At 36.8% G+C, this 26,456-nt stretch overlaps 1 protein-coding gene across 2 annotated transcripts in view; it reads right to left on the bottom strand.

Annotated features, from left to right (window-relative positions):
* LOC104150522 (EGF-like repeat and discoidin I-like domain-containing protein 3) overlaps positions 1–26,456 on the bottom strand; it is a 251,960-nt gene that overhangs the window by 151,155 nt on the left and 74,349 nt on the right. The gene's annotated exons all lie outside the window — the stretch shown is intronic.

The raw sequence follows: 26,456 nt of genomic DNA, 5'->3' as shown, positions 1-26,456 counted from the left end.
GCACAAAGAGGGAAGGGGGGAGAGGAAGGAAGGAGAGAAAGAGAGAAAGAGATGAAGAAATCCAAATAGCGCTAATTGTTATTGTTATTTACATTTTCTTAATATATGAAATAAACAATCAAATATCACCAAAAGCTAGTTTATTTTATACAGTTTGAATCAACTTCAGTAAAATCAGATATTGCATCTGAGATACGTGTGTGTGTGTGTGCGTGTGCGTGTGTGTCTGCTTAACTCTCCAATCCAAACATTTGTCTGAAGAAAGCAAGAGGAATATGTGTCTGCATACTAGAACCTTTCCCTTTTTGTTGTAAATTAAATTGCCTTAAGTTACAATTAGATTTCACCTTAGACTGTACGTATTACCTGCCTATTCAAACTAAAGCCAGCAGATAGACATACTCACAGTAAAACCGTATTTTAAAAGCACGTCAGTGACCTAGTTCTTTCTCTCCTTGCAGTCAGAATGTTTATATACACATTCCTCATAAAATGGTTTTCTTACAGTCCTGAAAAATTTTCAACAAAAGAGAAAGCAGCAATCAAGTGCTTCTCACTTGGATGCTCTAAAAGCATCTAGAAGTCTGAGGGGACTCTCCATGCACGTGATACAGAAACCCTCTTAAATTATTAGAGACATGTATCCATACTACCATTTTCTTTTTCTTTTAATCAGTCTCTTCCATCAGTTGAAACCTAAGCTTAACCTGTTTGATTTCTTGCAAAATCTGTTCCACACACACATTTTTCCGAAGGAGTCCTCTTTTCAGCCTGACAACGCAGCCCATTTACTTGGGGCTTAACAGACCGAAGGGCCCAAAGCTCCTAACGTCCCTGGAGGCATTAACTCACCATGGTGCTTTTAGAACTTGCACTTGGCAAGGACAAGGATTTCAAACATTTCCTCAAAGATCAGCACCACGCCTGGTAAATTAGCTTGTTTACCTTCAGTATCAACCCATGTATTATGATAGGACAAAACAGAGAAGGGGCAGGAAAATCTTTTCTTATTTTAGTGCAATTTTGTCAGACATAACAGACGCCCTATGACCGTGAGCATCCTCTCAGCAGACATGAACTACGTTCACTACTAACTATAAATTCTGGCTAATTTAATACAACATTCTGTATGCAACTGCATGTGACTATCACTCAGGAAACATCATCACTCCTAATTGCAAAGTAGGGCAGTGTTCTGTTAGGGCCGTCCAAACCAGTCAATAGAAAATAATGAATTACTGGCTGAACGAAGCACCAGCCAACTATCTTGTCTCTGACTAGAGTTTTCTGAGGTAAATAGGTGAATAAAAATCTTTTTATTTATATAACTTTGTGTTCAACTAAACAATTAAGAAGGATATATTACAAGAACAGAACATTATGAAATGTATAATATAAACTGTCCTAAACAAGGTACTTAGCAGTCTATCCCTTCCCTTTTATAACTTTGTTTTCAGAATCTAGATGCATACTGTGACATTACATGGATCTATTACATGTCTGTGTGTGTGTGTACACATATACACACACACACATATATACACACATACAGAGAAAATTAGATCAAGCTTTTAAACTTTACAGTTACAGTATGAAAGTGTTGTTTTATTGAACATTCATCGAATTTAAGGAAAATGTGCTTGTAATACCAAATGGTTTCAAAAAAATCAGAGAAACAAAGAGAAAATACTATCCTATTGTTTTCAAATTAGTCAGATACATCATTAGCTCAATAACAACATGATAGCTAATTCCCCTGAAAGAAACTGACTTTTAAACCTTGAGAGCAACAGAACCAAAACTAAATAAACGAACTACAAAACTATGTATATTGCAATTTCTCAAGCTATCAGTGGTAGAGAGGAAAACTAGACAAGCTGAACAGAACATAAAAGTTAGTTAGAAGTTCGGTTATTAAATTATGTAAATGTCCAAAATCTCTATTAACTACAAGCTCAACTTTTGCTTGAACAATGAATAAATAAAAATATGTGACTGTGTATGCGTGACTGTGTAGGCATACTAAAATTAGTTAAACAATAATATTCAATTACACAACGTATATTCAAAATTCATTCCATTAACTACTTTTTTTTTCAGGCAGCTATTTAAATATTATTTGTAGAATTAATTTTTGTGATGAATACTAGCATTGGCAATTCAAAATCGGATTCTGATATTACTCTGATGGATGTTTCAAGGGGACCACTCTGTACTTAGGCACACATCTAAATAAAATAGGATAACTGCATCTCAACTGAAATAAATCATTGAGATGCTGAGATAGTTATGTTGGTAACATTATATCTCTGCTTATTTCATTACCTGTGACTATTTGACTGCTGTTTTAGGCTGTAAATTCTTTCAGAAAGGGACTGTGTTTGTTTCTATTCCAGTAAAGCTCAATTCTCTAACAAATAACCATAACAACTGATCCTTTGTAGTTTCACATTTTTTCCAGAAATCAAGCACAATACAATGAAAGTCTTTGTCTTTAAAATCAGTAACCTAAAAGATGACAATAAGATCACATGTATTGTATATAATACATGCCTATTAAACAGAGAAGGCCACTGTAACCTTTAGTGAGATTATAACTACTCAATATATGTTATCAGAGACCAAAATATTTAAATTCAAAACCCTGCCTGGCTGAATAAATATAATATGAATAGACATGTGTCACTGATGAAAAATTAACTCATCTTCCTCGCTGCGGTCTAATGGCATGCCATGATATACGACAGCAGGAGTTTAGAACTGCTTTTGTAAAAGGACCTAGGTCTAGTTGTCAATACTGTATTTCTTAACCTGGCATCTGTCTGAATGAAAGATGCATATTAAAATGAGATATGAAAACACAGGTATGAACTTGTTTGTACTTCATGCACATATTTATTTATTGATTTTCAAGTGAGCTTAATCTCTTGTTATCTGTAGGAGGATTTCTTTCATCCCACATAGCTTGACAGACCACGTTTACAAAACAGCCTTTAATAAGCCACAGAATACTCAAAGAATACACTATTTTTGTTTTATCATCCTGCCTCAACTGGCATGTCAGCACTCAACTCTCCATTAGTTAAGTAAATTCACTAAATTATCACACTGAAAAATCCCCACACAACACTTCTTTTCCATGAGAGCTTCCTATCCTGAAGTTAATTTAAAAAGCTATTTATACAGTGAGTCATATCCATAGTGATTAGCTGTAAATTACTTTCTCTACTTATTTCAAAGGGGTGGAGAGGCAATAAGCCGGAATCACCTTGCACCAGTGAGCTGGCACGGTCCGCTGACTCGTTCTGCCTGGCCGTGGATCTGCCCAGGCTCCCTCCTCGGGACTCAGGGGCGAGACTGCGCGCCAGAGCCAGGTATTTGACAACGACATCCCCCAGCCACTGTCACGGGCATCTTAAACTTATGGCCTGATAACAATATTGCATAACCTTAAGCTGCAAATTAGCCTGCAGTTTTAAAATGTTTTCAAGTGCGCGTTTCTTCCCCTTGTCATGCATCATTGACAAAATATAATAAGACATATGGCAGCACAGATATTAACTTTTATTTTCTTAGAAAAAGTCTGATGCACATTTGGGATAACTCAATCATGTTTTCCTCAAAGACAAGTATGTATCCTCCAGCATGTATCACACTATTAGCTTCAGAGCAATATGAGAAAGAAACGTTCAGATAGTATCTGAGTAACTATGCAAAGCTTCAGAATATTTCTAATACAAATGTAGATGACTTGAGAAATCTAGAAAAAATCTGAATTTTGAAGCATAGTAAAAGTTGAGAGAGGTAGAATCACTATAATATTAGTTTTGTGTTTATAGTAATGCTTGTGTTAATCCTATATTGATGTGAAGTGTGCTTGCCCTTAACATTCAAATAAAAGGTAAGAGCCATATACAAAAGAATAAACTTTGATATACTGTATTGTCTCTATGTGAAAGCCTATGCAGGAAGAATTCTGCAAAATAGCCCAAATAAATCACCTGTGAGCAGTAGGATCCAAGAGCAAGAAACAACATTTTCTGACTTCAACTTTAAATTAAGAGAACTTAAAAATTTTTTAAGTGATACTCTACTCTGCATTAAATCTCAGGGTATCAAAGGATCTTCAAACTACCATGGCTTACTGACTTCCAATCAACTCAGCATCAGTAGTTAAGACTGCAGTTTTAATGATACAGATGTTTCACTGAAAATAACAGCTTAAGAAGTCTGTCTCCTCTCCTCTTCCCTAGTCTACAGACTTTAGTTCACTCTTCCTTAAGCTGGCTCAGTCCTCTTCTCTGGTTCATAGCACGGCACTGCAGGCAGTATTGGCATAACTGATGAGGTAGGGTATCATCAAGCAAAGGACTAATCATGACAAGCAGTGTTTCCACCAAAGCTCCCGTATCATCAAACCACAGGATCCCTTTGTCCCACTCTGCCTATGATGTTAAATGCGATAAAGACATCTCAAAGCCACAGCCTGGATGATTAACACTAACTCACCGATTCATAGTAGCTCCAATGGTTGCCGCTGTAAGCAGTGATATAAATAATTTTCACTACAAGTAAAACCCATGAAAACGAGAATTCTTTCAAGAAGCATAATTTGTCTGTCTATATTTAGATCGGTTCATACCACTGCTTGAAATGAAAATGAGCAGGTCATCTGATACTACGTGATACTGACTGGAGGTAATGAACACAGGAAGTTTGCCTGTGATGATGACTGAATACAGATAACAGATTAAGTAAAAACATTTTTTAAGCTTTGTTCCTGATTCCTACAAAAGCATCTGCCCCCTGTTCCTATTTCTCTCTCCCCTCTGCCACCTCCAAAATCTAGAAATCTGGTCTAACAATGTGATTGCTGGGGCCATTATTTCTCTCTTCAAGTCAGTAACACTGAGTGATGACACTGAAATGTGCATTAGCAATTATCATATTAAACTGTTTTGTATCTCTTTTTAATTTTAAACTTTTCTTCCTAGATTCTGCTAGATTCCAGACTCTAGCATCTAGTTCTAGATTCTGGTCTAGAATTTGGTTGGCAATGAATTTGGAAAACACAGCACTTATGCTAGTTGGTGAAGGGTACATCTGTTAACGTGAAGAAGAGGTTTGGTCTCACAGGTTTAAGGAGAAGTTGGATTTTTATTTTCGCTATGTTTTCTTTCCATCTAGTAGGTAATACCGGGACACCAATACATCCTTCACTCTTCACAACTCCTCAGGAAGGACAATGCCTCTTTATACCTTCTGCTGGCTAAGCTGTATTTGAAGCTATTTTTTAAAAACTAACATCAAGAACACAAGGCAACTCACTACTGCATCTCTATGATAACAACCTATGCACTGATAAAACTATGCTTGGATAACAGATGTTAAGGGCAAATCAAAGTCTTTAATTAAAAATCCCTAGAAACGCCTGTGGCACTTAAGAGAAGCCTGCATTCTTATTTTCATAGGTTTACATTCATTTAAGCACTTGAAGCCTACCAAAAGCGACTTCTTTCTTCTTCTCTTCTTAATTTTTGTTTCAGGAAATAAATTTCTAATAGAAAATTGGCAGAAATTTCCAGAAAGCAGGCATAGGAAATTCACTGTTGCATTATAAAAATAAGATATTTCTGCTCTAAAATAGTCTTCTTGCTGTGAATGCCTTGGGCACCTGACCACAATTTCAGGTATTGTTAAACTGTAGAATATTAGCTGATTTTAAAATGATTGTGTTGGAAATGCCAAGAGAGGTAGTTAATTTATTCTCACTTGATTTTTATTTACTTCCCAAGTGAACGCATCTGGGCCTGGTGCTGAATTAGAAAATGCTGAAATATGAACGAGATATTTCAGAAAGATTTAGTTGGCAGATTAAATTCTATACTTTGCAGGAGACAATATTAGAGAATGATACTTGTTTTCTGCCTTTGCATTCACAACTCTGCAAGACAAGGAAATCAGCTTAGCACCCACTGAAGAAATACAGAACCTAATATATTTGGCAGAATGCTCTGCTTAAGAAAAAAAGTATAAAAAAATTTGTTTTTAAAACAGTTATTCAGTTCTTAGTCAGATGCAATTCTTGCCAACGTTTTAAATGCTGCTAAAGGTACAACAATACTTAATGCAGTAATTCTGAAATCAGTAGTTGTCATGACTTGAAATACCACATAATTTTAATGTGTATATATATATATATATACACACACACAGAGCCATATACATTATTTTGAGAAGACACGCATGTTGCAAAAGAACAAAGAAAATTTTCAGAAAATATCCTAGCATTTTTATATACAAAAGTTAGTGTACTCAAATAGCTAAGGGATTAAGACCATAAACTACAGCGTAGTCTTTGCTTCAAGTTTTTAAGAGCCTTCTCTAACATCCAAATACAAAACCTTAAAATTAAATACTGAAAAAGGCTATAATATATATTTACAGTTAAGTAGGTAACTTAAGGATGCAAAACCCTATCCATTATATCTCCATCTGTATACATGAAAAGCTTCAACGTCCAATTCAAATAATTTCACATTTGATGAATCCCTGAAGATATTTAACTTGGGGTTTTTTGGACATTTTACAGTAAATTTGATCAGCTACTCTTATGTGAATGGAGAATTTTCAAAAAACAGTGTTTCACACTGTAAAACAATAATAAGGATGATGATAATTTTTAAAAAATATTTTATGGATATTCTCTCCCTTGAAAAAAAAAAAGCTACCATAAAAGCTGACTCAGATGCTCACAATGTGTTTGAGTCTGGTTTTGGACTCGCAGTGGAGGCCAAGTTAGCTGACCTGCTGCAGATGCGTACCCAAGCATTTGATTTAGGCTAAGTGAAAGCTGCCTGGATGCAGTGCCACACACACCACTTGTCCATACGAGCAGGGGAGCAGACTGAGGCTCATGCAGCAGAAGCTGAGTGAGTGAGGGTAGTCTGGTCTGTTTTTGAGAGCAGGCTGCTCTGAAGACTAATTCCCTCTGGAAGGAGAAGAACAAGGCTTTCTCAGATCCTGTGGCCACTACAAGATTTCAAGCTGAAACAAAGTAGGCTTGAGATATGTAGTGGAATGGTTGAGCATGGTTTGAGCATCCCCAAATCTTCCTCCAGAAAGAAGGCAGCAGAATTACTATCACATTAGATGATAATCAATTACTAGAAAAAGTTCCTTGAGGAACTGAGAAACAGCAACAGAAGGGATATTGGCGATAACCAGTACCGAAATACAAATTTAATTTTACCTGTTGGTGCCTCAAAAAGGAAGTCAATAAAACTGAAGGGATTCAAAAGACAATAAGCAATGCTCAAAACCAAGCAAAAACAGTGGAATTAAACAAACTCACTCCAACTCTACATAGTTCTCTGACAGTAACACCAGACACGCACGTTGATTCCTGAACCTATCGTGCTGTTTTTCACCCCAGATCCACCTCAATCAGCTAGTCTGCTGCCAGTAAATTACTCCCAAATTAACTTGTTTCACTGAAATAAACATTAGGAAGTTCAACTAACACACAGGGAAAACTGACAACTTTCAAATCCTAAAATTTCAGGACAAATTAAAACATAATACGGATCCTGCAATTTTTGGTGCTTTCCCAAACATTTGGCAGTTTTCTGAAAATTAAGATTTTCTAATATATCATTTGCAAAAATACTACTTCCTTTCTTCCTGGAGCAGGACGCTGTGTAAACCAATGAACTAACAGACAAGGGCTTTATCATTATAAGAAAACTTTTTAGATTGTATGAAGATGAAAAGCATTCAACAGTCACTGTTTAAGAGAAAACATTCCAAAACAGAAAAAAACAAAATTGCATAGAACCAATGGCATACATTTCTCTGTTCAAATGTCGTGCTTGGTTCATTACCCTTACAGAAGAATTAACTTTTTTTTTTTTTTTAACTCAAGTCTACAATACTGTTTTGAGCATGACTGAGGATTAGCATATTGCTTTATTGAGACAGTTTCCATGCAGCACAATCTCCATCACAGAAAATCTGAGCTCTAAATTGTAAAACGTGCCAAGAAGAGAATTCAAAGGAGCAGATGGTAGCTAAAATGAAGGATACGGAGTCAGAGGACTCCCAACAAGGCAAAGGCAAAACCAAAGGGGAAAGGCTTTGGTGAGATATATGTTTTCAATCGTCTTTTAATAACTTCAGGAATGAGGAATGGAAAATACCCCACCATAAAACTATGCAGCATAAATACAGGCACAGGAAAGAGAAGACTTGAGTCATGGTATAAAGTAAGGAAGAACAGACATTTTCAAATGAAAAAAAAAAATATTTTGATTGTCCAGGTTAATTCTGAAGGTAGGAACACAATGCTTAAGGAATAATCAACATACTAGTATGTACTTTTAACATTTCTGACTGGGCAGAAGCGAGAGATCCTATTACTTTTGAATTCAATATTGGTTTTATCTTTGACTTCAGTATAACTGGAATAAATATCTGAATATATTTGAATACATTGCTGGTTTTTACGGGAAAATATATATTGTAAAATACTTATGATGTAGAGTGCAGCAAAACAATGTTAATAATGTCCAACTTTAATAAAACCCTGTCTTCCTCTAGATCTCAAAGAACTTCCTACCTTATGTCTGTGTTAAAAATGGGAACACTGACTCATGGAAAGTATCAGTTTATCTAAGGATATCAACAGACAGTGACAGAGGGAGTACTGAACCTGGACCTCTTCAAATCCAGCACTTTATTCTGTGCCCCTGAACCGATTGTCTGACCTAAAATATGTGTGACAACGAAATGTACTTCAAACATGGAGCAGTTCGAATACCACAGATCGCTGCACTACAGACTGATTTCATTAAGCACAGGAATTTCTTCCCTGATATTTCAATGAACAGAAATATGAAAAAAGTAACATTTTTAATCCATGCTTAATTAGTGTAAAAACAGATGTTTTTCTCTAGTGCTAACACTAACATGGTTTCTCTCTATGTGGTGAAACAGGACAAGAGGGAACATGGTGCTATGAGGCATTACATTCTCGGATGAGGTTTTTCTACTCTTCTCAGAAATGTCACTATCGTAACAAAATCAAGTTTAAAACAGTATTCAGATAATTTTTTACCCTAATTTGTCATGTATACACTATTCATAAAACTTCAGATAATAATTAAATCTTTAGTTCTCAAGGCTGGGTTTTTTTAGAATAAGTAAAATGAAGATAATTTACACTGATTTGTCTTTTATCTTAATGAATGAAGCCACTGGGAGTCAAAAGTTTATCAGCTTCCCTGACTTAACCTCTGTAAAAAGCATTTTAAATGTAACTGTCAGTCAGCATTCCAGTACTCCTCTGTGTCTTTCAATTTTCATTAGTGTAAGACTGAGGCCTATTGATTTTGAACTGTGGTTGTTTTTAGATTTTTCTCTTCCCGAGTATATGGATTTTATGGAATCCACCTCATCCCTACTTTTGCCTACGCTCTTTAAAACAGACGTTCGTTTTCCATGTATCTTCGTTTAGAAACAGAGCTCTGCATTTTCAGAAGAGGCTTAGCACCCTCTCCTGTGGCTACATTTCAAAAGGAATCAGAACCAGCACCTCGCACTGCGGGAAATGAGAGCTGTCGGGTTCTGGCGAGCTGCATTAAAAATCTGTCTTTAATTCTTCTTGGATCTGTCCTTAATTCTTCCCTTCGTGCGCTGCGAAACAGATGGCTCAGCCTCCCTGTGAGCCACCCCAGTTCGAATGCTGTTTGACGGGATCTAAAGCACCTTTGCACGCTCGCACCTCCCTTCCACAACGCGGCAGCTCCAGCGCGTGAGAAAGCCTGTCACTGAAGCCCAGCATAAAAAAAAAAAAAAAAAAAAAAAAAGGATTACTACTCCTATAACCTCTGCTCCTAGGCACTTGAGATGTTGCAGAGTGCATTTTACTTGGTTAGTTCAGGTCAAAAGAATGCAAATCAATACTTTGATCTTTGCATCTGGATTCAGGAACGCCTTGTGTGCTTCAAGAAGAGGGGATATAAAAAGGCTGGGTGCAAATATGAAGCCATATATTGCTCTAAACCGTTGCATACAAGACCTTATCTCTTATCTGATGGCACGGCAATTTTCCTTGGCCATCAAAGGGGTCACCATTCTGGATTCCACGGATACCTGACAATATGTACAATTTTTATATTTATCTTATAGGGCTGTACATTGACATGAATAGAGCAATGAGAGAATAACAAAATGTATTGCCAAAGTTACTCAACTTTTTTCCTTTAAGTATTTGTCACTTTCCAATCTCTTTGCGTAATAATCTAACATGTAGTTTATGATATATTGATTGTCATACTACCATTATTAAAGTAAATTACATTTAAAGGACTAATTACAATCACAGGGATGGAAAACTTCTTCCGCTCAGAACAACTGATCAAATCTTGATTGGAATTTGATTGATTTTTGCTATATTTAAGTGCTCCAAGGAAAAAGAAATCAACAACTTGGTTTCCCTGCCATTGGCTGCTTTCTTCAGGACAGAACCAGAAGAATATTCTTTTGTTGTTCTGTCTTCTCAGCCACCAGAAGAAAATGTTGAGCAGAGTATGTTAAGCAGAAGTAAAAACTCTACATATTTGGGCCGAATAAATCCTTTTTCCATGCCTGTTGTAAAACAATTAATTTTATTTTCAGCCCTTTTAAGAGACAAAAGAAAAAAGGGCAATTTTTAAGCAGATGAAATCTTTTTTGTTTTAAATTTAGAACTAGGAATCAATACACTGTCTCACAGAAAAATCAAAATGAAATTCACTAATATTTTTTTCATTAGAATTTTCCCAAGTTTTTAGGTTGAAGCTTAGCTTCTGTTATTTTTTAAGTTAAAGATACACTTGTTAGTTTTTCCAGTCAAAAACTCATTCTGAATTTAACCCATATTCATGAATAATTTGCATGTCTCCCATGGCATTTTCCAATTAATTTAATATTCATGCAAAAAAACTTCAGGCTTAAAGATGAGCAAGCTAGATGCCTACAATGCTAGCAGACGCAGTTTTATTTTATTTTCTATTACTTAACTTTATTACAACATTTTTAACATCAATACGAAAGAGTAACTAAAAATAAAATCTAATAACAAAGTCAAATCAAAATAACTCTACTGACCTAAATCAAAAGAAAAAAATTCATCCCATTATATTTTGTCAAACGAAATTAAAATTTTTTTCCCCCAAAAGCTTTTTCCTCACTAGGAATCTTATGATGTCTTTGCTGAACAGAAAATATTCCCCTTAAGGGAATTCATTAGAATATTAAATTTTAAATTAAGCCATGTATTTTAAAGTCTGTTAATTACTATGTACAGCATTCTGCAAGAGCTTTCTACATCAAAGATTATTATGACTAAATATAAGATATATTCAAGAAACTAGAATGAAAAAATTGTAGTCATGAAAAATTCATCAGGTAGGCAAATTCTTCTACTTATAAATATTCCGTGTTTTAATCTAGTGAATTTTAGCCATGACTTTGCATTAAAAGGACAAAATAATACACTATATTTGAAAGAAATAAATATGTACACATATATATTTATTCATATATGCTATAGGATGGTAGACCAAAATGCCCGATTGCTACCAGTATTCAACAACTGAAGTGAAACAGCCAATATTTGGCCGTTTCCCTCATTTATGTATCTTCTTACTGATTCTCTGCTCTACACAAAGGTCTTTACGTTAGATCTACTTTATAAATGTGAAAGTGATTGACTGAATTCGCCGTCTCCTGGTGACCTGAAATAAATCAATTATATACACATTTTATTACCTTTCATTGGCTGTGCTTCTTTTACTGTACTACCTCTCAGTATGAGAAATTTTTAAATGGCCTCTCACATCGCTAGGAGCCAATTCAGACCTATATAACGCAGATATAAACTCCCCTGAAATCACTGGAGGTCTAACCAGGGCAGAATTTGAGCTAATGACTCCAGGATAATTCCTCTGTAATTAGGTCAAGATTTCCCAGCAGAAACTGATCATGTAAATTTTGCTACCATTTTGCCATGACAAATGCACACCTCAATGAGTGAGAGGCTTAATGAGGTTCTAGCTGTTTTCCAAAATATATCATACTGCAAAAATCTTCAGCCTTCACGCCATGTGAGGCCACACAAGCCTCAGGGAGGTCAGTAGTTCCAGTGCCGCGGCAGGCGATTGTGTGCGAAGGAGGGCAAGCAGGTCACGGGAGAGCCTTTTCCCTTCATTTTACACAGGCAGAGGCCATTGGGATCCTCATGGGAGAGAGAAGTTCAATTTAATGAGCTTTCTTTTCCATCAGCTAGTCTTATACATGATTTATCAAGCAATTTTCAAAGTCACCAGTGGGCATCCACTTTTGTGGATTGAGGGGCTTCCTAAAAGCTGAGGAAGGACAAATGTTTGTTTCCTAATAACAATAAGCAGGAAAGAAGTTAATGATAAATCTATGTTATCCATAAAAGTAGAACAAGTAAACTGAGATCAAGCACACCAAAACATGCCCTGCTCATATTCCCTCTCCTTTATATTCTAGGAGTCCTTTTCTTTTTTATTCACCTTGAAGCTTTACAGAGTGTTTTTGTCTGTTTTCTATATTATTTTTTCTGCACTGTGTAGTGACATGAGTGATTTTTTTTTTTAGATAAAAATATGCCAAGTTAATTAAAAAAAAACTTCTGACAGAAATCTTGCAAATTAAATCAGAATTTTCTACTTGATAGAAACTTCTTTGTTTCTTCTTGTTTACTGTATGTTATACCTCTCTTTTTAAACAGTTTGCAGCATTGTTATTTCTGCATCAACATTTTCTAGTTTGCTGGGACCACGAGTTATTAGTATTTGGCACAACTTGCAGACATGATTTAACTTTAAGACATCTTCAGGTATGATAATCATGATAGTCATGAATCAGTCAACCAAATTTTGTCTGCATAATTATTGTTCGTTGGGGATTTGTCTCCACCCTTATGATGCTAATGATCTTAATTCTCTAGGTTGCTTGTGTATCAAACTTTTTCCAGCTATCATATGCCAAACCAGACAGAGAACAAGTTCTCATAAGGCTTCCATAATGACATCCTGTCACTGTTTTCAGGCCTGCACTGCCTCTCACGTTATGAGCCTATAATCTGCTTCTGCTCTGCGATAAAATTATATCACAAGTTGCCATCACCTTATACCATGATCATAGGTTGCTTTTTCCTTTTCCTTTTCTTTTTTTTTTTAATATAAGAATTCATTGCCTTAATGCTAGTTGCACCTTTTCAGTTAGTCAAGGACATCTGGACCCACAAGCAGTCTACATTCAGGAATATCTTTCAAAAATGTCTTAAAGAAGTCAGAATGATTCAGAAGAACTTAGTATTTCTCATCCAATTCTGTTCAGGGCAGATTAGATTACACTGGATAATTGTCAGTATCTTTTTAAACAACTATTTCAGTTATATAGGGTAAAAGGAGGTCCACAGTTTATCCAAGAGACTTTCTCCCTGACACTAAGCTGCTGATCAGTCCTGGTGTACTTGAGAACATTATGAGGTTCTACACTGCTCATTCTTTCTTTCATCAACATCACCACTGAAAGAAAGGAAACTGTATGCCTATATTCAGCTTCTCTCTAGCTGTTTATCACATTGAATTACAGACTTATATTTTGTTCAAATGCACACACTAGCTTTCTGCTTCCTCTTTCAAGTTGAGACCACTGTTGATAATGTACTACGTGTAGTGTGATGTAGTTCACGATACCTAGCTGCACGTCAATGCACACGTCAATGACCGTGCTATAGGACTCTATGCCTGTTTAATATCTTTTCTTGTTTCACGGCTTTCTCATCAAATGTCTGTATTTACCCACTGACTTAAGAATTATCATACAGTCCCATTTCTATCATCTTACCCACTGCTTTTTAATATTAGGAGTAAATATTAAAGAAAATACAATTCCTGTATGTAGTGGAATACCAAATCACACTAAAATAATAACAGTAATAAACTTGTCTGTTCTTACGACACTGCTAAGACAGATTTGGGTTAAGTTACCCAGTTCTTGCGCCTACACTGCAGCAAACACATGAAAATATCAAAGAAAGTTAAAATGAAAACCTCACAAATGTTACCAGAACCAGAAATACTAGAAATATTAGGAATAAAGCTTAGGCAGTTCTGATATTCCACTGACTGAAACATAAACAGAGATCCCCAGATCAATATCTATCAGCAGTTCCATGTAGAAAATAAATCCAATACTGAGCAGCTCTTTCTTTTTCAACACACCTTGGTGACAAAGACAAAAAAAAAAGTTCAGTAGTTGTACTGTAAATTAGAGACATTCAACTCAAAATGTGATGCGACTTTCTAGATGTATAATTGTACCTAATTGTACACTGGACCATGCTGGTAGTCAGGTTAGTGGTCAAGAACAAGCTTACCTAGATATCTGGATAATCAAAACAGAGACATTTTTCAACTACTTTTAGGGCACTGATTGCCAACTGGATTATCTGAACACTTCTCATCTAATCAAATCTCTGACACTAAGTTCTCCTCCTCTTTGCGCGTATCACACATGCAAGTTTCCTGAAAACTGCAAAACTTTATTCCGACTCTTTGGGCTTCACGCAGCATTATGTGGGTGCGACTTGATGTCCTGTGATTTACACACACATTTCCTAACCGTCTATTCTGGTCAATGTTGATGAAATTCCATAGTCAGTCAGAAATTCAACTGAAATGTAGTTGCATACTTGTGAATAATAGACTTTGAATACTTGGTAATCTTTATAGCGCATGCATATTTCAAAAAATAATAAAAAAAAAAGTACTACGATATAGTGCTATGCTGCACCACTTTGGAAATTGCACCGAATACACTGCTTCTTTTGTCACCTCTTGATGTAGTCATATATAAGTGGAATATGGAAAGATTTTCTTTATGATACATTCCCCGGACAAATTTTTTTGCCCTCCCTGAAGCTTAACATTTGTATTCTCAGCTACTCATTTACCACTTAGCCTTCAAATGTAGGAAGCTGAGCTAAAAAAACACTTGATTTTGGACTAAGACCTGTTTAGCTTCTTTCACTGTTTTGAGGCCCTTCTCTAAGTTCTTCAATACTTCCTGTATTCCCATAGGGTGGAAATGCCTAGTCCTAAGGACCAAATCCATATGCTGCTTACTAATCAGTAAGACTCAATTTTCCTGAAGTTTCACTTGAACGCTATAGAAACAATTGCCTCCTCTTACTTTTTTATACTACTACTTAGCTGTTTTGCTAGGTACTGTTCTGACTCCTTTTAATCACATTCTTTTCACCGCTCCGTTCTCACCAGGTAGACCTTTGCCATTATGTTTCATGTACTACACTCTGGGTTTCCTATCACATTCTCTTTGTTGTTCCTATTCTCACCAGATAGATAGCTACCACTATGTTTCATGTACCACATGCTAGCTAATGACATGAAAAAATTCAGCGCTTATAAAGCTAAATTAGCCCCTTCTTATTCAAATACTACAGCTAACACCACAGAAAGGTATAAACAAACTAGATTTTTAAGTTCTCTCTCTCCCTGCCCACCCCTTCCAGCTCCAGCTCTTCTGCTACACAACTAGGAGACTTCTCTCAGGTTCCAGGGGGACTGTCTTACCTTCCACATCAAGACAAGTCACTTCAGCACAGCAAATGTACCTTTCTTCTTGGATATGCCAAAGACAATCACTAACATCGCATGTCTTACAAGGCAATCAGCCCTGCAGAAGTGATGCTGACAAGAAAATTTGCACAGAAGGAGAAAGGCAAATGGTAAACAGCAAATAGCTGCGACTTAGGGCTGCCAAGTCCAGAAGAATACTGGAGCTACTACGGACCATATTTGAATGAACAGAACTCATTAGAAACACACTTGCAATGCTGTTTGTTACAGGCAGGATGGGAAATTAAATTTGGGGCAAATTAAATTATATACAAAAAAGATGCCATTTAATTCAATTTCGATTAACTAGATTATTGTAGTTTCAATAATACTTTTCCAAAGCAGGGGTGTGATCTTTCTTTGAAAGTACTGCTGTTCGTTTGACCTCAGCAGGGCCAGAAGTGGAGTCTGTAATTTAATTCTCTGTTTAACTGAAAGATGTATGAAAGAAATGTTTCACACATCCATCACCATTCCAAACTATATCAAGATTCATAGCCTGCTATTTTAATATTCCCATTCCTTATTTTAGAAAACTTTATTTCCTGATCTCTAGCTCTTGATATATTCAGCTGTAGTACTTGAAACATCATTAATCCATTTAATGTTGGATTACTGATTTTTTTCAAAGTGTTCGAATCTTTTCTTCCACCCTGAGAGGGTAAATGATGAACATGCTATTATTTTGGAAGAATCTGTAACTTATATTATGATTGATATACTTAATTCCCTTTTTTATGCCGCACTGGTCAGGGTGTGTTCTATATAACTTAAGACCGATCCCAATGACACCACTAGTAAGGACAAAGTTAATCCATTGCTGACTTTTGCTGCTGACTTAAGCTAATGTATTGTTCAGCTATGAGCTAATGACTCCTGCAGATGTTTCTTATTTCATGCCAGCAAAAGCAGAAGCTGAAATTAAATATTTTCTTTTTATGGCCAGTATAGATCCCCTTACAAATTATGCCCCAGTCAGTCATACTTTTGAGGAAATCAAATGATACTGACAGTGCAATTTTCCTATCTCCAAAAATTAATCTTACAGGACCAAATTCTCGCCTCATTAGACTGTTCATAATGAACAATATAACTGATAATTAAAAAGTTGACAAGGCTAGGAAAAGGAGGAAATTAACAAAATTTTTAAGCAAAACAAATCCTCCTCCCTTTCTCTCTCTCTCTCAACAAGAGTACATTTTTTACTTAAAGATATTGCTCTGCCTCTCTATCTTCTCATTATTTCACACCCTTACTGCCCCCCACCTTACTTCGACATGCACATGCAGAAACCTGTGAAGACATCTACCTTTTGTTTAATCCAATGCAATATGCTTCACCATATTAACAACTCAGTGGAGTGTTGTTTATTTCTACGGCTGCAATAACTTTTCAGCAGCTTTGCTCAGGCATATCTGTATAGCTATGGTCATCACTCCATAAGCCTACTAATGATGATAATTCTCTTACCACAGTAGAAAAGTCGTTAGTTCATACTGTTGTACAGGAGAAAGCAGGTTATTGCAGTGGAAGGACTCATCATCCACCATGAAAACAGCAGTTTTCTGTATAGTACGAGCTAAAGCTTCAATCAAAGTATTTTTGCATGTCTGTAAAAGGGGTATTTTGTTTTTTTATAGTGTTTTGACTAATCGGTAAGGCAACTTTTTAAACAACATTACTGCTTAGACAAATATTTTTCACTAAGAAGCTCCAAAATACTGATTTCTGTAATCACTGTAGGTTCTCATAGAGGATCTAATTTTCTTATTTAAATGCAACTTCTTGGTTTGTGCATAAACACCTTGGAACCAAGGTTTTCATTTTTTGCTAAACCTCTAATCAACAGAAATGCTGAATAATCTAAGAATGAAGCTTTTTTTTTAAATGAATGTATATGTTACTATCACAGTGGAGAACTAAACAGAAAAGATTGCTGTTCTCTCACACATTTGTAATAACAGATTACCTTTTCTCAGCTATGCCCTTTCTTGGCACTTACCATTGTATCTCATGCCACTTTGTATCTAGAATCCCTAAGTCTTTGCTTTTATACAGAGCTCAGACTTCAAAAGTACATGACTGTTTACCATACCTTGATGAAAAGCCTTGGCGAAACCCACACGGAAAAACACTATGCAAGAGGCAGCACTCGGGACTTTGTAACTGAGCAACTTTGCAGGCACCTTCTTCAGCCTCTCTAGTGCAACCTCACAAGCAGTTTTCCTCTTCTGTTATTTCTCATAAGTAGGACACTGTGTTAAACAGCCAGAGGCCACAAGACCAGTACAGTAACTAGCATCTTCTCTCTATGGATAATTTGGTTATAGATTTAATCCTTTTTGAGTTACAACAAGGAATGGAGATATTTCCACGGAAGAAACTTCTGAAATAGCATAACTGTACATATGCACACCCTTTTTTCCTAGTAAACAGTCATGTTTACAGTTCAGCAATACTGCCATGACAAAGGATTCTTTTAAGTATCCTAACTTCCGAGATTTGGTTGTTTTGGTTAGTCCCAGCCTCCATACCCTCCATTTCCCCTTTGTGCTAATCAGTGTTCTCTTTGCCTGATCCCCTAAACAATACCTTCTTCATATGGTTGGATCTAACCTCTTCTACATCCCCTCAGCCCAAAGAAAGAACATAAAGCACGAGCATACTTTGTTCATAGTTTTCCCCTGTTGAAAATTTTTACTACAACACATCTACTGACAATTTAGGGGGTACTCTCATTTTTTTCTGCCTTGCTTCGTTTTTTTGTTTTATAAAGCACATTAATTGTTGACTCATAGCCAAGGCATTTAATATTAAATACACATTTGAATCTGTAGCTGCTTCCAGATTGCATTTCAAATGACAGACTAAGGCACTGTCAGCAAATGCCCCTAAAGGTTAGCATTACGAACACAGAATTCAAGAGGAAAGAGAAGGGGGGGAAAAAAAAAAGGCAAATACAGAATTCACAGAATCGCAGAATGGCCAAGGTTGGAAGGGACCTCTGGAGATCATCTAGTCCAACCTCCCTGCTCAAGCAGGGTCCTCTAGAGCATATTGCCCAGGATCACATCCAGACGGGTTTTGAATATCTCCAGCAAAGGAGACTCCACCACCTCTCTGGGCAACCTGTTCCAATGCTCTGTCACCCTCACAGTGAAGAAGTTTTTCCTCACGTTCAGATGGAACTGCCTGTGGTTCAGTTTCTGCCCATTGCCTCTTGTCCTGTTGCTGGGCACCACGGAGAAGAGGCTGGCCTCATCCTTTTGACACCCTCCCTTCAGATACTTGTACATATTGATGAGATCGCCTCTCAGTCTTCTCTTCTCCAGGCTGAACAGGCCCAGCTCTCATAGTCTTTCTTCATAGGAGAGATGCCCAGTCCCCTCATCAGCTTGGTAGTCCTCCGCTGGACTCTCTCCAGGAGTGCCATGTCTCTCTTGTCCTGGGGAGCCCAGAACTGGACACAGTACTCCAGGGGAGGCCTCACCAGGGCTGAGGAGAGGGGCAGGATCACCTCCCTCGACCTGCTGGCAACACTCTGCCTAATGCACCCCAGGATACCATCAGCCTTCTTGGCCACCAGGGCACATTGCTGGCTCATGGTTAAACTTGTTGACCACCACGACTCCCAAGTGCTCCTCTGCAGAACTGCCTTCCAGTAGGTCAATCCCCAACCTGTACTGGTTCACAATTCCCATATAGAAATAAGCTACAAATCTTCACATTCTATTACTTCATTTGTTCATTTTTTACATACATCTAGTCTTTTTTCAGAACAAACCACACATGCCAATTCCTCTTCTGATAGTCTCTAGCAACTCTCTCAACCTGCTTCTCAATGCTCGTACCAGGATAAGCTTAATAAATACACAGCTTTATTATAAACCTACCAGAAAAGACTCATACTGTATTTAAAAAGAAAGATATTTTGGTTTTTCTTGGAGAAAGAAAAGAAAAGAAAAAAACATACTATGCATGAACTATGCTTCTAATTAGATGCAAACACTTTAGTAGAGCACTAATAGCTACACTGAATATGCAGCATTACAGCTTATATTAAGATAACTGTTTGAACCGATGTAGAACAACGTAAGAGAGAATTTTGCATCTGGAATGGAGTGCTGAACAACAAAGATCAGATCTTTGCACTCTTCTCAAGCAAAAACTCCATGTGCCCTAGTAGAGATTTTAAAGAAAAAAGAAATGAGCATACAAAGGCATGAGATCCCATAGAGCTGCATATTGAAAAGAAATTTCGGAGCTATAAATAGCAACTTTTCCCAGTCAAAGATTACATTTATTCAGAGCAATGTTTGGGCATCCTTACTCTTCTGCTTTTGAGCTTTATTTTTGGAGAAAAGAAAAGAGGTCAAAAAACTATTTTTTTTTTTTTTACAGTATCAACATTCCAAAACCATATTTCCCTATTTCGGAATTTTAAATATAATTAAAGACAAATGGGGAGAAAAAGGTAAGCAAAGCTGATTCCAAACCATGTTGAATTTTGCTCTGCTTAACAGGCCCTTTACATAAATACTTTTGCAAAAAGCATCTGCAAAGTAACTTAGAGGAGAAAAGAAAGAAACCTCAGCTACGCAGTGAAGTCCATCTGTCTTTAAGTTTCAATATTTTTCTTTTAACTTTTGTGTCTTTTACTCTGGAACTACACTGCATTTAGAACTTGCATTAACCTGAACACCACTAGGTTTAGCATATGATTGTTTTTGCTTAAGAAGTCTAAAATCTTTTAATCTGAATCTCCTAGGATGCCAGAATTATCATCTCATTAAAGACCAATTTGCCTTTTCAGCTAAAGAATCAGCTCCCTTCTGGCATTTTTATTTTAGCAAGTTGTTTCCAAGCTGTTGAGTCACATCCCTCTGCATAAAAATCCAGGAGCACACTAGATTATATAAAACAGGAACATAAATAGGAATTGTACTTTAATAACATCCATTTCTGAAATCTACATTTTATGAGAAATTATGTTGTCTGGGCTCTTCAAAAACATCAAAGATACTTACTTTATGTTAGTCAAGAAACTAGAGGAACAGAAAAATGAATCTAGGTATCTACCACCCCATTTCCAGCTAAATAGAAAAGCAATTTATCCCTAGTCCTAATTGATATTTCTTATCAAATGGCATGTTTTAAGAATGTTAAATGTTCTGCTACTCTCCATTCTCCTAAAAATCAGATAAAAAGCAGACAGATCTGTAATTTCATATTTGGCAAAGATATAGCCATACATACAAAACCAATCTAACAGAAGGCTCTCTCTTTAGGGCATATTATAGCTGTGACAATTCACTAAGTTGAAAAATAAAACATAAATGTTGCATATGTTTTAAACATATAAATAAAAGAGAGAGAGAGAGAGAGAGAGAGAGAGAGAGAGAGAGAGAGAGAGAGAGAGAGAGAGAGAGAACGAACGCGTGAGAGAGATCTAAGTTAAACACTTAGTTCTTCAGGAAAGCCAAGATAGAGCCAGCGAGTCCAAGGGCAGGGCCACGTCTGTGCTGCAACCGATGAGCATCACACGAGCCTTTGCAGAAAACACCCCTTTGTTTCAACTAGTGCTTGCATCATCTCACACAAAGTACAGATCTCCAGATTTTTCCTGACTAGCCAAAAATAAACAATACTGAACAATAAAGTCAACATAGTATGGAACTTCACTATGAATATAATTGATGTGAAAGGTTAATACAGTTGCATGCAAGAATACTTACTGCATTAGATGTGGCTGTGTCATGTACTGGATTCACCTGTTTTAATCTGCTATTTGTTGCCTACCAAGACCTCTTTCCTTCCTAACGGTTGAGTTATTTGGAGGACTTTTTTTGGAGTCACTCATTGTCCTCATTTGGAGGACAATGTAATAATATCTATCCAAAGAGTAACTTTCCTTGGCTGTTAACATAAAGCTCTTCAGATATTTTGTGTGCTATCTGTTTAACTGGCCTATCTGGCAAATCATAACTGACTTATTGTGCCTACCTGTCTGAAATCAGTTTAAAACTTTCAGACACACAACACTACTAGTTGTGTGTTCCTAGTTATTCCAGCATGACAAACAGACACTGAGGAACAGACACATTACTACGGAAACCGTTGACTCTTTCTGTTACCTCTTCCCATCTCTTCTTCCCTCCTTAAACTGAGGGATAAAAACCCTAGTCAGTCGCAGACTGGAATCCAGTGGAAATGAACCTCAGCAGTAGGAACTGACCAAGTGTTCCCTGATGCCTCCCCTCTACTACAGACAGCATGGGGAGGTCTGTTCTGCAGCATGCCAAGTTTCACTTCTGGAGCACCAGGCCTTCAGCACGCCAACTCTATGTGCTTGAAATTTCCAACAGAATGGGACTTGGATTGAGAGTCCACACCTCCCCGGTTTGCAACTGTTCTGTATGACCTACATGCAAGCTTTTCTGAATGTTTTCCTGAGATGCTAGGCATCAGTGTCAGAGCTTTTAACCAAAATATGCTCTGCTACCAAGAACTTCATCCCTCCAAATGAAAATAGGGGCTGGGAATGTGTTTTGCAGGCCATCCTATGCTCACATCCTTATTTATCTTTGCAAGGTCTCATCCTGAGCAGTAGTTCGGGCAACAACAGTCTCGATGTTCTTCATTTGTCTTTTTAATTAGACAAACATGCATAAAATCTTCCTCAGTAAGTTCAACTGCTCTTTTGTCGAATGCACTGAAGAACACGACTACAATCACTCATTCCTTGCCGCTTTGTATTCAGCTTTCAAATCATAAATTCACAAGTGGAAAAAAAGAAGTGTGACAAGATTTTCAGGATAGTGTTTGTTTGGCAGGATCCTTTTGTCAAAAGTGATTCTACACTACCTACAGACATTGTGCGCGGTCATCTTGAGATTAATGCTACGATGTAGATTTTTAAGGTTAGTCATATGCTTCAACTTGCAGAAATGGGATATAACTATCTACATTTCAAAATGCTTCATAAAGGATATACCCCGATTAAACCCAAGAGTATATTGTTCCAATGAATTTCAGTTGCAGTACTCAAATACAGAGGTTCTTTTAATAAAATATTAGCTCCAGCCTAAATGAACATGATCGTATATCACTCTGGGGGAAAATTCCTCAAGTGTTTCATAAATTACTTGATTAATTTACTGATGTAATATCCCCTGCGTTAGCAATTTTGACTTTTCTTCAGTCCATATTTCCACAACAGTAAGCAACACTAAGAGCAACTATTTCAGCACAGATGTTGTAGGGTTATCATAACATTTTCTGTAGCTAATGCCATTTATTAAGGCCTTTTACTTACATGCTTTTAGTCTAGTCAGTTCAGATGTTTGTATAGCATGTGCTGTTCAGGTTCCTCAGAAGCTAACAATTAAATCTTAATTTGTCTTTTTTTTTTTTTGTTAATATCTATTTATTGCCTTTTAAGTCCAACAGGATTCTATACACTTTGAAAATATCTCTTAATGAGCCAAGTGCCCTGATATGTGATTGCTCCTGCTTAAAAACTGCTTTACTGTCATCAATTCCACATTAACCACTGTAGATTCGAAGCTATTTATACAGATTACAGAAGAGAATGTTGTGAGGAATGCTATCAACATACTGAACATATAACAACAGCCATAGCCATACTAAGAGGAAATTTAGTAGTCCATACTCATATCGCAAATTCTAATCATAAGGAAAGTAATACAAGATCGCCCTCCAAACCAATTAGCAATGCCTTTGGGATATATCCCACTCGAAACAAATGAACAAAGATTAGATTCACACAAGATCAGCTTCATTTTCATCAGGTGCTGTGCTGATAGGGCTCCATTTAATCACTTCTAACATTGCTCAGAAATGGAAGCCTGGCCATTATCAAGAACTCTAGCAAAAAGCAGTTGCTCAAGAAAACTAACACTTTACCTTTCGGTCCATTAGAAGAGAAATCAGCATACTACACAGAGTCCTAAAATGTGTCATAACTGAAGCCCAGCAGGGAAGAAATTGTTTTCTGTGCCCCTCTCCGGCTCCATCATGCTCTTACCCCAAAAGACAGTTGTCTTCTACCACGAAAGCAGATTATTATTTCTACATCTAAATAAACATGGGCCCAATTCACCACTCTGCTGTTTCACCTTTATACTAACATAACTATTGAAGCAATTTTCCAGAAAAAAAAAAAAACAACACTCCTTTCCTTTGCAACTTTTGCAAAAGCTAATAAAGCAATACCAAGATCAAAGCATGATGACACTCAACCAGAGAATTTGTAAGCATCTAATAAGAATTTCATGTTAGCAATGAGACACACTGTGAACAAGTCACTTAGGCAGATAAGTCAGTCATGATAACAATAAATATAGTGAATTTGGGTGACACTACAAATACAGCAGTGAGAACAGATGCTGAAACCTGGAGCCCATAGTCTAAATATTTTCTAGTACCCTGGGCAATCTGCACAAGAACAGTATTGCATGAGGAAGAGTGTTGCCAGCAGGCTGAGGGAGATGATTATTTCCCTAAGACGATTAAGGGATTGGAACATCTGACATACGAGGAGAGCCTAATAGGGCTGGGTTTGTTCAGCCTGGAGGAGAGAAGGCTCAGGGGGACCTTATCAATGTGTATAAATACCTGATGGGGGTGGGGAAATAAAGAAGACAGAGCTAGACTCTTCTCAGTTGTGCCTAGTGACAGGATGAGAGGCAAGGAGCAGGAGCTGAAATACAGGAAACTCCACTTAAACATGAGCAAAGTCCATTCCTCCTTGAAGTCATATGTTCTAGGACTATAAACGGATCTTTGAAGTCATTCAGACATTTCTGCTTATGGCATTAAAAAGCATCTGTAACACTGATGGGAAACTGATGGCAACATTTTATCCTTACTAACTTTTGCAATAAGACCATGCTCTGTTAGTGGAGAAATCGGTACAACACAACTGTAGAGACAAAGAAGGCCACAAAGACAAGAGATCAAAGTAGTTTCACTCTGGGTCTAATCTAGGTGGCTGAATATTTATTTAACACTATGAAAAGTTAAAAACCCCTTTGATTCCTGTCTCCCAGGTTTGGTTAACAGAGAGAGAAGCTGTCAAAGAGTTTCCCTTGGGAACTGGGAAGGCTAAATGGATATGGAAAACACTACAGTATGACAAACAAGGAACCCCACATTCACTTCTTTTTTGTTTCTGTTTTGTTCTCCCAAGTGACTTCATTTATAAAAACTGGCATATTTTTTCCTTTCAGCTCTCCTCCCTTCTCACAGCCACTGTTCTGCACTTAGACACAAGTTGCCTACGCTGTATGTATTATACCATTAACTTGCCTTTCCAGCCTTTTAAAATGCACATAGACATTTTACCATGTTTTGAATAACAAATTCCTCTCAATGACTGCCGAGAGCTAATGCAAAGGTAAAGATACCTTCCAGAAGGGTCCCAATAGCCTATTAGAAGCCAGCTTTGGAGAGTGTTCCCAGGTACACTCATATGTGCTTCCTCCTCTTCTACCCACCCTGTCATCGTACATCATTTATTCTCTTACGCAGATTAAATCTGTTCTTCATTTTACCCTCAGGGACAACAAGTGAGTATCAGATTTGAAATACGAAAACTTAATACTTTAAGTTGCTCATTTTTCAAACATGAACAGCATGGTCACTTCTGAACACATTCTGACAGCCTTGCTGCACACTAAACTTAGTTGCCCTTTTCTGTAACTTTTACCATCAGTCCTGTATTTCTCTCCCTGTGTTTCTCCTATGCATACACCAAATAGTCAGGAATAACAATTTTTAATCTCATGAAATATTTTCCTCAATATTATTTCAAAGTATATAGTTACATTGTTATTTCTCCCCCCAAGCAGTGTCCATGACATTAATGGTCTTCCTGAAGAGCGCGTATAAGAGTTCTACTCATGGCATGTAAGAGCCACAGTTTATGGTATTTCTGTAATTTACGTGGTTTCTGAGAGTTACCTATGTGCTACTTAAATGATGTCAACTCTGTCAATTCACTGTCTGTAATGCATTTTAATGTTAATATTAATTACATGTTAATCTCTTTCACTTAGGCTAAAATTCACGTTGCCAACGATACAAAAGTCTGCTAGAGAAAGTAATTCAGGCCTTGGTATACTTATTACCTCTGGAAAACATTTTGCTATTTGAGAAGTTTGATATAATTACCTTTTACTCTTATCTGTTTAAATAAATCCTCTTCTACCTCACTGGATGATGTGCTGCATTGAAAATAATTCAAATGTAATTTTTCCTGCTTGCCTCCATCTTACCTTTCACCAGCTTATGAGATATTTGGAATCACTTAGGATACACAGACCATTGAAACTACCTGGCTATACAAACAGGGTAATATCATAGACCTATCATTTAATCTCAGCTCTTTTAGTAGGTCTACGTACAGCATTTAGGATATGGTAACAAAGCAGATAAGGCAGGATTACCATTAGACCACTGCAGGTAGAGTATGATTAGAATATGATTAGTAACTTGAAATATATGAATTATTATTACAAACAGCTTAGAATAAGAATTATTATTATTATTATTTTTAGATAGTCAAAGTTATAAGACCAGAAAATAGTGGAGCTGTATGACAGAAGTCAGGACTTGCCACGGGTAACGTTTAGAAAAAGTACCAATAACAATTAGTCTGAAATAAGGTGCTATGATCATGTCAGATTACTTACTATTAAGATAATAATAATTTTTTAA

Source organism: Struthio camelus, chromosome W, assembly GCF_040807025.1.
Source record: "Struthio camelus isolate bStrCam1 chromosome W, bStrCam1.hap1, whole genome shotgun sequence".
Taxonomy (NCBI): Eukaryota; Metazoa; Chordata; class Aves; order Struthioniformes; family Struthionidae; genus Struthio; species Struthio camelus.
Note: the sequence above shows the minus strand (reverse complement) of the source record. Positions and strands in the feature narration are given on the sequence as shown.